A 13,103-nucleotide genomic window follows, 5' to 3' on the forward strand; every position below is an offset into this window, starting at 1 on the left:
AATTAAACAGTGTGTATGTATCCTTTTGAAGGAGTATCATCACCATTACAAATCAAGTGGTACTGGACAAGACCCCAAAAGCATAAGCAACCAAAGGAAAAACAAATCAAACTTCATTCAAATGACAAACTTTTCAAAGACTACTACTAAGAAAGTGAGCCAATCGAGTGAGGCGGAATATTTTTAAGTCATCTGCTCAAGGACTTGTACACAGACTATAGCTTCTTATCACTAGCTCTTCTTCCCCGAGCTCCGCAATTATTGTTGTTAGATGCCATCAAATCAACCATGATTCATAATGATCCTAAGAGCAGCAGACCTTAACTCTGCCCTATCTTTTTTTATTATTATTTTTTTATTATTATTTTTGTGTGAGTGTCCCGTCAAATCAGATCTGACTGGTACAGGAGGAGATTGCCCCTCCTTCCCCGGCAGAGCATCTGGTGGATTCGAACCGTGCACCTCTGGGACTGTAGTAGCAGCTTCTTGCCACTAGGCCACCTGAGCTCCCCTAACTCTGCCCTATCTTGTGTCATCCTCAACATCCCTGCTACACAGGAGCCCACTGCTCCAGCCACTGTCATTTTACTGAAGGTCTTCTACTGTTCCACTGATACTCCACCTTTCCATCCATGAAGTCCTTCCTTCTCCAAGGACTGGCGTCTTCTAACCACAGGCCCAAAGTATGTGAAATGGAGTTTCATCATCCTTCCCTCTGAAGGCCACTCTGACTACACCTTCTCCAAGACATATATGCTTGTTTGGCAGTTCATAGAATATTCAGCACTCTTCTCCAACACAAAAACTCAAAGGCATTGATTCTTCTACTGTCATCCTTAGTCAATGTCTAGCTTTCTGATGCATATGATGCAATTTAAAAGGCCATGGCTTAGAGCAGGTGCACCTTAGTCCTCAAATTGACACAGCTGCCTCTCAGGAGCTTGGAGAGGTCCCTGAACACTGACTCCCCAACGACAGACATTTGTTTGGTCTTTTTTATTTCTTGATTGCTGTTGCCAAGGGTATTTATTGTGGATTCTAGCAAGACGATATAGTTAACCACTTCAATCGTCTCTCCATTTGTCACAATGCTGCCTAGTGGCAGCATTCTGTCTTCTTGATGTTGTGATGTAATCTATGTCGGTGACTGTAGTCTTTGACTTCCAGCAATAAGCGTCTCAGATCCCCCTCACTTTTGCCAAGCCAGGTTGTGCCATCTGTATGCCGCATGTCGTTGATGAGTCTTACTCTGATTAGGGGAATACAAGCTCGAACCGTATAGCTTTGACTTGTTGTTGCTAGGTGCCTCCGAGTCAATTATAACTCATAGTGAGCCTATGAACAGATCAGACTCGTGCCCTAACCTGCACCATCATCCCAATCTGCACCACGCTCCAGCCCATTGTAACAGTCACTGGTCAACCCGTCTTGTTGAGGGGCTTCCTCTCTTCCACTGCTCCCTTTGCCTTCCCCAGTATGATGTCTTTTTCAGAGAACCAGCCCCTCCTGACAACATGCTGAAAGTAAGTGAGACAAAGTTTTACCACCATCCTTGCCTCTAAGAAGCATATTGATTGTGTTTCTTTCAAGACAGGTATTTTTGTTCTTTTGGCAGTCCCTGACATATTCAATACTCGGGATGGCTATAAAGAAAAAGACAGCTACTAACAAGTGCTAGGTAGGATGTGGAGAAACTGGAGACTTCATACAGGGTTCCAGGATATGTACATGGAATAGCGGCTTGGGAAAACAGTTTGGTAGTTCCTCAAAAAAGGAAGCACAGTTACCATGCTGTTGTTGTTGTTGTTGTCAGGTGCTCAACACATTATTCACTATGCTTCTATTAAGGGAAATAACAGGTTATTGTGAGAAGATGAAACATAATCTTAATATTTAAATAAACTTCTGCTTAAAACTTGCATATGTATGTACACAAAACATATATCCACATGAATGTACATCACTATTTCTAAGAGTCAATAAATTTTTTAAAAATAGAAATACTCAACAAAGAAGGAATGGATAAACAAAACAGCAGTGCAAAGGAGTATTATTCAGCCATGAAAAGAAATAGGATTCTCAGGGAGCTCTGGTGGCCTAATGGCAAAAAGCTGAGCTGCAATCCCAAAAGCACGCAGTTCGAATTCACCAGATGCTCCACTGGAGAAGAAGGGGCCATCTCCTGCTGTGCTAATCAGATCCAATTTGATGGCATACAACACATACAAAGAAATAGGATTCTGATACAGCTGCGGCAAGAATGAACTCTAAAAATATTACACAGAGTGAGGTAAGTCAGGCCCAAAAGGTCAAGTAGTGGATGCTGTCAGTGTTACAGCTACTGAGGAAAACCAGACCTGAACCTGGCCCTACCCTGCTCCATCCTCACAATCTCCGATACGCTCACGTCCACTGTCAGTCATTGTGCTAATCCACCTTGTTAAGGGTCTTCCTCACTTTCTCTGACTCTACTTTTCCTAGCCTGATGTCTTCTTCCAAGGACCAGCCTCTCCTGACAATATGCCCTACGCACACTGTATGATTAAAAACAAAAACACTACCTGTCACCGAGCCAGCCGTGACTCACAGGGAACTCATGAGACAGCGCAGAATCGCCTCTTAGGGTTTCCAGGGCACACACCCTCACAGAAGCGGACTGCTTGACCTTCTCCAGGGGAGTGGCTGCTGGATTCAAACTGCTACTCTTGTAATTAGCAGGTCAATACCTGATCCGATGCATCACGTGCTGTTGTTGTTGTGAGGTGCCGTTGAGTCGACCATGACTCATAGCGACCCCATGAGCAACAGATCTGAACCTTACCATATCCAGAGCCACCTCCCCTCCCCGACACACCTGGCCCCGATGCCACTGTCCCTGTGTCAATCCATCCAGGGTCTAGGACCCATCCATGTGATCGCATCTGTATGAACTATCTAGAGAGAAGGCAAATATGTAGACGGAAGAAAGAATGGGGAGTGACAGCTTAACCGATGGAAGTTTTGGAAACGCATAGGGTGACAGCTGCACCACATGGTGGGTGACTGTGAGGTGCTATCAAGTCCACAGACTCATACCGACCCTCTGAACCACACATCTGAACCTGCCGATCCTGTGCACATACTCAATATTCTTCACTAACACCACAATCCAATGTAATGTCACTGCATTGAAAAGCTTTCAATTATAAAATGACAAAGTTAGTTACATGTTAGAAGGGGAATGTCACTCAGACACCCGTGTCAGAAGACATGCAGTCTGAACATGTCACGCAGATAGGTACGTGGCTGCTGTTACTGTTGTTGCAAAGAAGCACTGAGGCAGTTCAGATTCAGAGAGACCCGACGTACAAGAGGATACAGCCCTGCCGACCCCACTCTACCCTCACCATCTCTGCTCTGCTTCTGCCCATGGTTCTAGTCAATCAATCCTCTCTTCCACTGACCCTGTGCTTGACCAAGTCCCGTGTCCTTCTCCAGGCCCTGGCTCCTTCTGGCAGGACGCCGGAAGCATGCGGGGCCAAGTCTCACCCTCTGTGCTTCAGGAGCATGCTGACGGCCCTTCTTACAAGCCAGATTTGCTTGTCCTCGGGGCAGTTCATGGTATTCAGTATTCTTTGACAACACCACAATGCACAAGCATTTGTTAGTCTTTTATATATATATTTTCATTATCCTTTCATTTCAAATAGACAGAGAGAAAGCTCTGGTGGCCTAGTGGGAAGGAGTTGTGCTGCCAATCCAAAGGCACTTGGTTGGAATCCACCAGCTGCTCTGAGGGAGGAAGATGGGTCATCTTGTCCCAGGTGATTTACAGCCTCTGAAAACCCTCTGGAGGGTCAGCTATGACCCTCTGATCGGTTGGTCCGGGCTCAATAGAACATAACAAAAACAGTGTATATACACAGTTAAGGGTTATGTATTGGTTTTCTGTCAGGGCAGTTAAGACTCCCTCTGCCCTTTGTCTCGGTGAATGAATGGCAGGGAGGGACGCAGGGGGTGGCCATGGGCTACAGGTGCTTATTCAGGCCTGGGGCTTGGGTGCCACCAGGAGCAGGCCCACGTCCCTCCTCCCCAAGGGCTATAATCCCGAGACGTTGCCTGCAAAAGCGGGAGGCCCCAGGGGAAAGTTCTGATTTTTCAGCACCACCAGATGGTTCACCATCCAGAAAAACAGCTTCATTGTTTTAGAAAGAAGAAAGATCTTTCACAAGGAATGTGCTGAGGGCAGAAAACCTAAGGAACTGGCGCCACCAAGTGGTACAGAGGGTAACTGCTGCTGTCCGCACTCCCCTCCCATTCGTTTTGGATTTCTGCATCATCTTCCCCCACCCCTCACCTTTCCCCTTGAAATAGCGCCCACCAGCGTCCTTTAACTCTGCTGCCATCCTTCAGGGACTGAAAGGGCTGCAGTGAAAAGAAAGGGTTTTAAAGATCGCATTTAACTTCACTGCACAATTCCTCCCAGTGTTAAATCAGGTCAATGAGCTTATTTGTGTCAAATAAATTAGCCCAGCCTACTGCTCGGCTGCCTGCAGTGCTGTTTATCTCAGGCTTCCAAGTCAGCTGGGATCGCACGGAAGGCAAAGGCTGGGCGCTGTGGTCTGGGCCCTCAGAGCCGACTGCAGCCCAAATGGAAATGTTCTGGGGAGGGGAAGGAGACAGGGCTCTGAGACCCGGCTCTAAGGGGGAGAGAAAACAAAAATCCCAGCGTGACACCTTGTCTGCTGATGGGCTGCTCTGACGGCTTTCAAATCCACATCCTCGGTGCCCCTGTCATGCTGGAGACACACTGGTAGCACCGTAGTTTGAGCATTTAGCTGTTAACGCAAGGTCACCTGCTTGAACCCCCCAGATGCTCCTCAGGGGAACAAGCCAGCAGTTCGCTTCCATAAAGATGACAGTGTAGGAAACCCTGCAAAGCAGTCCTATCAACTCTGTCCCACAGGGTGGCCGGGAAAAGGAGACAACACCACTGACAGTAGGTTTGGGTTTTTGCTTTTGCATCTGTTTGGATGCTGTCCTGCAGGTTACAGGTCTTGACAGAGAGCAGTAGATTTTGTGGAAATGTAGGCTGTTGTGACCTTCAGTTAAAAAGTCCTTGATAGGTAAAAGTTTTTGATTGACTGGTATCTAAAGGGTGGTGGTTCGAAATCACCTGGTGGCACCAGGAAGAAAGGCCTGTACAGAGCAGTTGTACTCTGTAATATATGAGGTCACCAAGAGTATTAACTTGACGGCAACTGGCTTGGATTTACTGAGTTTAGAAACTTCTCTCATTACATCTTGAAGGATATGTACATGTACAGCCAAGCACAATCAATAAGAGTGCATCTGAATTCCAAAATCAATCTCCATAATAGTCTATGTGTTTCCTACTGCCAAAGGGGCCCTTTAGAGTAGTGAGAGAAGATCTTCACCCTGAAACCCACAGCGTCCCTTTTCAGCAGGAAGTAGCTAAGAGAATACGCCGTCCCCTTTTCCTTATGACTCAGGGTGAAGTCTCTCTCAGGGAGGAGTGATAGGGAATGGCAAAGGATACACTGACAAAGAAGATTAATCAGAACTGGCTTTGACAAGCACTGTGGCATTTGGACAAGAACAAACTGGGAGGAGGGTAGAGAGAATAGTGCAACAATGAATGAGTGGAAGCCCAAAATCTCTGTAAATGTTTATGAAAATTAATAAAATATAATTATAGAAAAAAAAAAAAAAGAAACTTCTCTCATTATACCAGACAACCAGTAACACCACCTCTATAACCTTCCTTGGCCAATCTTTTATCTTTTTAAATCTCTGCATTTAACGATTCACTTAAAATGCTTAGGAGATCTGGAGTGGGTTTCCATCTCTCAGCCCCTCCAAGAAAGCATGGGTCAAACCCACCATGTGCACTAGGCTGTCATGTCGTCTACACAAACCCACCCCGGTCCAAGTGAGCATGCTGTAATCGGAGAGGAACAGAAAGACGTCTCCCCGCTGTGCACAATCAGACAAGGAAGAAGGATGCAGAGTTTCAAGGCTAAACTGGTGTGGAATTATAATAGGGCTTTCACCTCTCTCTTGACTTCAGATTCAGATGCAGGCAGATTTAAGTAGGTTGTGTATTTTTCTGCTCTGCAAATGAATTAGCTATGATTGGATTAAATCAAACCAACAGAGGAACTGTTTATTTTAGAAATTGTATGTACAGCAGGAGCCTACTTTTATTTACGTACAAATCCAAAGTACGCATTTATGTACAAAATACAGGCAAAACTTTAATGAGTGGTTATCTTTGGGGGGTAGGAATGTAACTAATGTGGGACAATTTCATTTCTTTGCAATTTCCTACACTTTATGGTTCCTGCTTTGTAATTATACAAGTGAATGGAAAAATCTTCTACTGAGCAGTGACTCTATCAAGCCCTGATTAGGATTTCCAAGATGCTCTGGGTAGGTCAGGTTAAACACATCTAAATAATTTAGCACTGTATTAAGGTCCGGCCACACAGAGCAGCTCTGTGCTTCCCTGCCAAAAGGCAGCTGTGGTGATGATGGAAAACACAGCAGCTGTTTTCACAGGTGTTGAGCAGCAGTAAGTGATAAGTCGGTCCCAGCAGAGAGGAAGATGGTGTCTATTTAAAATTTTAGGATGAAGAGAGTATCAGTCGCAGAGAGCATAGGATGAGCGTCCTAGTCTGAGGACGGCAGGATCCAGGGGGCTCACTCCCACTGACCAAACAGACTCAAAGTCGGGAACCAAATGGCCGGGAGCCAAGGGGCCTCTGGCACATCACAAGAACTGGACTGTGGATCTGTATGCTACCTTGGCAATCGCCTCATCTGATAAATGGGGGAAACCAAGCCAGGAGAGGGTAAGTCGTTTACTCAAGGTCATTAATGTCTATGTGGTTCTAGGTCATAAAACGAGGATGCTATCACACACTTAACTGTCCTTACACACACACACACACACACACACACACACACACACACACACACAAAGTGTGGGGATGCTGTATATCCAGAGAAGCATGTATGCCATTGCATTTACCATTTAAATTAACATCAGTTGGCATATTTACATACTCCAAAGAAGTATGTAATTCAGCATTTCCTCCTGCCTTGACACTCCCCAATAAAACCACCCATCAATCCTTGTAAGGTAGAACACATACATACACACACACAACAGAAATAGTCTGAAATCTTGAATATCAGTGATAATACTGGTGTCTCATTTAAACGTTTAGCCCTTACTATTTTGCATTTTGGGAGCTCTAGTGGCCTGGAGGAAGCTCTGGCAGCTAAGGGGCAAAAAGCTATTCTGCAACCTCAAAGGCACCAGTTTGAGGCCACCAGCTGCTCTGCTGAAGGAGGATGGGCAATCTCTCATGCAGTTACTGCCTCGGAAAACTCGCTGGAGCGTCAGCTGTAAGGCTGGTTCTGACTTGACGGTATACAACAACAGCAGTGGCCTAGAAGGTGAGGAGTTGCACTGCGGACTCAAAGGCAAGCGGTTCAAACCCACTCAGTGTGCTGAGGGGGAAAAGACAAGCACTCTCCTACCAGGAGAGAGAGCGGGAGAGAAAGGGAGAGATCCTATAGTTCCAACTCAACAGCAAGGAGAACTATTTTAACCCTTGTTTTTATCAAACACTTACCAGAAGCTTGCTTATTCACTCTGTATATGCAATTAAAAAAAAAACCAAAACACCTCTTTAAAATTTCCAAGAATGGCAAGAAGCTGCGCTGCAATTCCAAAGGCACACAGTTTGAGGCCACTAGCTGCTCCGTGGTAAGATGGACAATCTCCTCCCATGATTAACTGCCCCTGAAAACCTGCTGGAGGGTCAGCTATGGGTCAGTTCCTTCTCAACAGTGCACAACATTGATCCTACCAAAAACTCTGAAGATATATAAACACTGTTTTTACTAGTGATATGATTTGGTCCACTAGTCAGGAAATCAAAAGATAAACTGCATCGGGAAAATCTGCTGTCATGGACTTCTCCAGAGTGCTGAACAGCAACGATGTTAGTCTAGATTTAAAAGTGCACCTAATCCAGGCCATGATTTTCTCAATCACTTGTTATGGTTTAGAGTTGGACAATGACAGAAGCTTAGATGCCTTCGAGTTGTGGTAGTAGAGAAGAGTCTTGAACATACCACGGACTACCAAGAAAACAAACAGGTCTGTCTTGGAGGGGGTAAAACCAAGTCTCTCCTTGGAGGCTAGGATTTTGAAGCTCTGCCTCACTTTGGGCAGCTCAGGACTTCAAACCATAGAACTTCTGGATTAACCACCATGGTCCTTCCATAAAAATCACAGCCAAGAATACCTGATGGTATGCAACTCGACTCTTAACACATGGAGTCACCATGATTTAGAATCTACTTGACAGCAACCATCTTATTTATTACAGGTTTGGTTTATTTACTTATAATACTTTTTCATGAAAGAGCTAGGCTACTAAGCAAAAACAATACTGTCACGTCCCACCCACCCTGTACCCAAATAACCCCTTTCAGAGAGTACAGCTGCAGAGGCAGGGGCCCGAATAACTCTGTCGTGGGAGGGAGGGGCGAGGTTCAGAGGCCTCCCATTCATTCTGCAGACAGGAAGCTTCCTGCACTTGGTGGATTATGTTATTGCAGGAAGAACACCATGGCAGAGTAATAATGCCGTACCTGGAGGCAGCGCTGGGCTGCCAGAGACCTGCAAGGAAGTACATGTGTCCGGTGGGAATTTCAGGGTAATTTAATCAGCAGCTCTTCAGCACAGCAGAAAGCAAGGGCAGGGAAATAATAGAGTCAGCACTCGGCTCCTGGTAGCTTCTCTGCTCAACTGAATAGAGAAATATGACCCCAGAGCAGGACTTCTCCTCTGTGGCACTACTGACACGTTACGCCAGGAACTCTTTAAAGTAGGGGGCTGTCTCATGCCTTGGAGGGTGTCTGGCCTCTACCCACTAGATGCCAAGTAGTACCCCTTTGCTCCAAGTTGTGCCCTGAGGGACACAAACATCCCTCACTGACAACCATGGCCTTAGATCAACTGGGAAAGTCAGCTTGTGCTTTGGAGTAATACAAGACTTAAAATGGAAAGAGCGTGACACTTCTTCATTTAAAGATGCTCTCCCATCGCCAGTGGAAAAGACACCAAAAAAAGAAGTCAAGGTCACAAACAGGCAATATGCCAAAGACTAACAAATAAATGGCCTATTTAATACATGGGGGAAGGTTCACCCCATTAGAAAGTAAATAAATACAAACTCAACACTGAGCTCCCTAAGCAAAGAGGTACAACACTGGTAACAGCAGAGACAGACTCTCCCACACTCTCAGGTGAGAGGAGAGATAAACAAAAATAAATATATGAAGGTGTATGTAAAATGTGATCAAGCCACTATTTGCTATGAAATTATAAAACAAAGTTCTAGCTGGCAACACAGAAGTCTTCAATAGAGGTTTAACAAACTAGATTATGGTGCGTCCAAGCAAGTGTACACTATGTGGCCCCTAAAATTGATTCTATGTACAACAGCAACGAAATAAGTATAATTAAGACAAAATTATTACACAGGCCTGTGAGTAACACAGAAGGATGTCCACTATGGGGCTGTTTTCAAGGAGGAAATACGTCCAGTAAAAGTCATGCAGGAATAAAATTTTTTAAAAGTCTGGTGCTTCTCTGGTTTCCAGGATTTTAAGTTATCATTCATTTTCTTTTCCACATTTTTTTCTTTCATTATCTGAAATATTTTATCTTCAGAATAAGCTGCTTTTAAGATCAAAATAACAGAAGAGTTGTAGTGACTACTCTTTCAACACTAGGGGTCCATGCTCCCCAACCCTCATGAACAATGAGTCTTCTGTCACATTGACATATCGCACCAACCAGGAGAGGTGGATGTCATTCCACTGCAAAGGGCCTAAGACCAGCCAACACCACTCCCCTAGGCTGCTCCACTGGTTAGGAGCAGTTGCTGTTGCTTGCTGCTGGAAAAGTAATTCTGATTACATGTCCAGAGTGGATGCTCCAGAATTTTCCAGGCTGTGATCTTTCAGAAGCAGATTACCAGATCTGCCCTCCAAGGTGCCCTGGGGGGTGGGGGGGGGGACTGTTCTGAACTACTCATCTTTTACCTAGTAGTGTGCATCACCCCAGAATCAATAGTTACTAACTTACAAGGCAGCATACTACCCTGCCTGTGAATACTCACACTCCAACACACTGTTGGGGAGTCAGAACTGATTCACAGCTGACCCTCCAACGAGTTTTCAAAGGCTGTAAATCACCAGCAAAGAGAGTGGCCATTGCTTTCCCAGAGAACAGATGGTGGATGTGAACTGAATGCCTCTGAGTTGGGTACACAACTCGCTCCCCACTAGGCCGCCGGGGATCCTCTAGGAATAATAGCCCAAATAAGCACCATCTCCACACCTTCACAAGTTATCCACAAACCTTGCAGTGGTGAAAGCTTAACTAGAAACACCTCCATGGTTCCCTTGGACTCAGCCACAACTGTAGCGCTCCCACGGGCAGTGAGGCTGCTGTGAGGAAATCTTAGCCCTGTTTTTCCAAGAGGAAGCAATCCCAGTCCAGAGCTCCAGCCCACAAAAATGACCACTCCCCTTCTGAATGTGCCCGGACTGGAGTCTGTGGAGCCCCAGTAACATGGTAGGTAATTAAATAGTTGGCTAGAAGCTGATAGGTTCGAAGTCTGAACCTGTCAACCATTGCATCGAAACAAGATGTGACAGTCTGCTTCTATAAAGATTAGACTTAGAAACCCTATGAGGCAGTCTCGTCCTGTGGGGCTGCTCTGAGTTGGAATAGACTAAAAACCACGTTGGGGGTGACAGAAGGTATCAGAATGCTTTGTATACTCTATCACTCTCTCACTCCTTGCTGGGGCCATATCTCACTCGTCTCACTCCAGTAACTAATCAGATTCAGAATGTGAGGTAATTCAGACTTTGAATTACCAAGTTACCTGCAACCTGAAACCCCTTCTAAACTTACCCCTTCCTAAACTCCAAGCACATATGACACCTTTCCTGGGCTCTGGCTTACAACAAGTATGACAAAGTCCCTTTCTCCAGAAACATACCAGAGTGGAGAGCAGAGAGTGGAGGGGTGGGAGTGATAGTTGGCTGGAAGGTTGGGGAGGCGGAAGACATTCAAGGTCTTCTGGTGTCCTGGCTTCATTATGTAGTCCGAAGTGTTGTGAGTTTCCAAAACAGTGAACAAATCCCTAATTGACTAAGTACAAAAAAACATATTCCATGGCCAAATGAGAACGGCCTTTGGATCACTGCCTTGATTTGGGGATTTATACCACCTCTCTCCTCTTTTGGCCTGACGAGTGAAATCTATACACTCTCAGGGGAGATGTTTACAGACGAGTCAGCCTTGGGACGGCCAAGATGCAGCACAAAGTACGCTGGACCTGGAGTCAGAAACGAGGTTCCTGTTTTGGTTCTGCCGTTAAGTCTCAGTGGGGACTCTGGAAAGTCATTTCACCTCACTAATGAGGTGGAATAAATACAAGCAGGCTTCATTCTCTCTCAGAAGGTACACCGTGTTATTCACATGCCATACTAGAGAGCACCAGTCAGCAGACACGGCAGACCTACAGGGTAAAATGTGTGTAAAATTGCTCAAGTTTAAATAAGCTCAAAGAAGCTGAGATCAATGATAACTGAAAGAAGACATGCTCACATTGCGAGTTTCCAAAAACAGGAAGACAGTGGAATATCCAAATGCACCGTAATTTTTTCATATGCAAAGACTGAACACCACTATATACACAGGGAATGCCAAAAGTATGAGGCAAACAAAATAAATTTCTTGGGCTGTAGCATTTTAAAAAAAAGAATGACAGCTTAACCTCTTTAATTCAAGCTGCCTTTGAGTAAGAACACACTTAAAGCTGACTGACCGACCCTATTCTGGGTTTCTGAGGCTATCAACGCACAAGAGGAGACTGGTTAGCCTTCTTCCGCAGAGACACTGGTGGATTCTAAAGGTCTGAGAGGTGTGCTCTTTGGGTCAGCAGTGCAATCCCTAGGGACCACACCACCTGCCAGAGCTTCCCGGTTTATCCTCAAAAAAATGTTGTGTTTAGAGTGAACAGTGTACTTTGAGGAGGTCATTTCAAAGGTAGGAAGAGAAAGCTAAGAATTAACTCTACGTACTGTAAGAAATATGTTGGCAGGCCAACATGGCCAAAGGAAAAATCTACTGGGGAAAATGCACCAAAAGGGCATCATCAAAGTCGACACAGCTCATGCTGCCGACATGACAGGCAAGCCCAAAGTGATGGGATGGTGAGAGGCGAGCCCCACTCCCAGATCCACGCTGTGACCAATCAAAATAAGAAGGGAGGCCTTGTCCAATTCCACGGTTAGGGAAAATTTTCTGAGACAAAAGTGGCTCCTGATATTGAAGGGAGCATGGTATCTTGATCTTAGGACCAAATACTTTAGGTGTTGAGCCAGAGAGATGCAGTGTTAAATTGGAAAAATGGGGAGCAGGCAATGTGTGGGCCCAGGACAGCCCACAGTTTCCGAGTTCAGCATCCTCTCAGGTTGCTCTAAGGTGCCATGATCACACACACTATCCCCACTGAAGACAGGCCTGAGAGGCTCTCACAAAACTTCAAAGGAGGCTGGGTTCTTTTTTCTAAATTTAGGCTAGCTAGTAATGATTTGAATTGCAAGTAATAGGGAAATCAAGTATTCATACCTGTTATGTCTCAGAAGCAGAGCATAATAAAGAATAAACATATATACCAACTGCAAAAATGCAAAGGCGTACCACAGAGGCATGAAGGGTGTGGTTCCACACTGCTGTAATCTTAGGGCATATAAAATTTAAACTTATACTACAGTCTAGAAAGTGTGTAATAGTATTATGAAAATCTTGTAAGATTGCGAGAATTATCAAAATATGACAGAGCCATAAGGTGAGCAGAGTAAAAATGATATCCTGAAAGACTTATGCAGCACAGGGTTACCACAAACTTTCATTTATTAAAAAATGCAGCAACTGCAAAGTGCAGTAAAATGAAGTGTACCTCAATCTAAGTATGTGAACTGACTTAAGGCTGGGTTTC

Source organism: Elephantulus edwardii, unplaced genomic scaffold (genome assembly GCF_000299155.1).
Source record: "Elephantulus edwardii isolate Elephantulus edwardi_28Jun2011 unplaced genomic scaffold, EleEdw1.0 scaffold00089, whole genome shotgun sequence".
In the NCBI taxonomy this organism is placed as follows: Eukaryota; Metazoa; Chordata; class Mammalia; order Macroscelidea; family Macroscelididae; genus Elephantulus; species Elephantulus edwardii.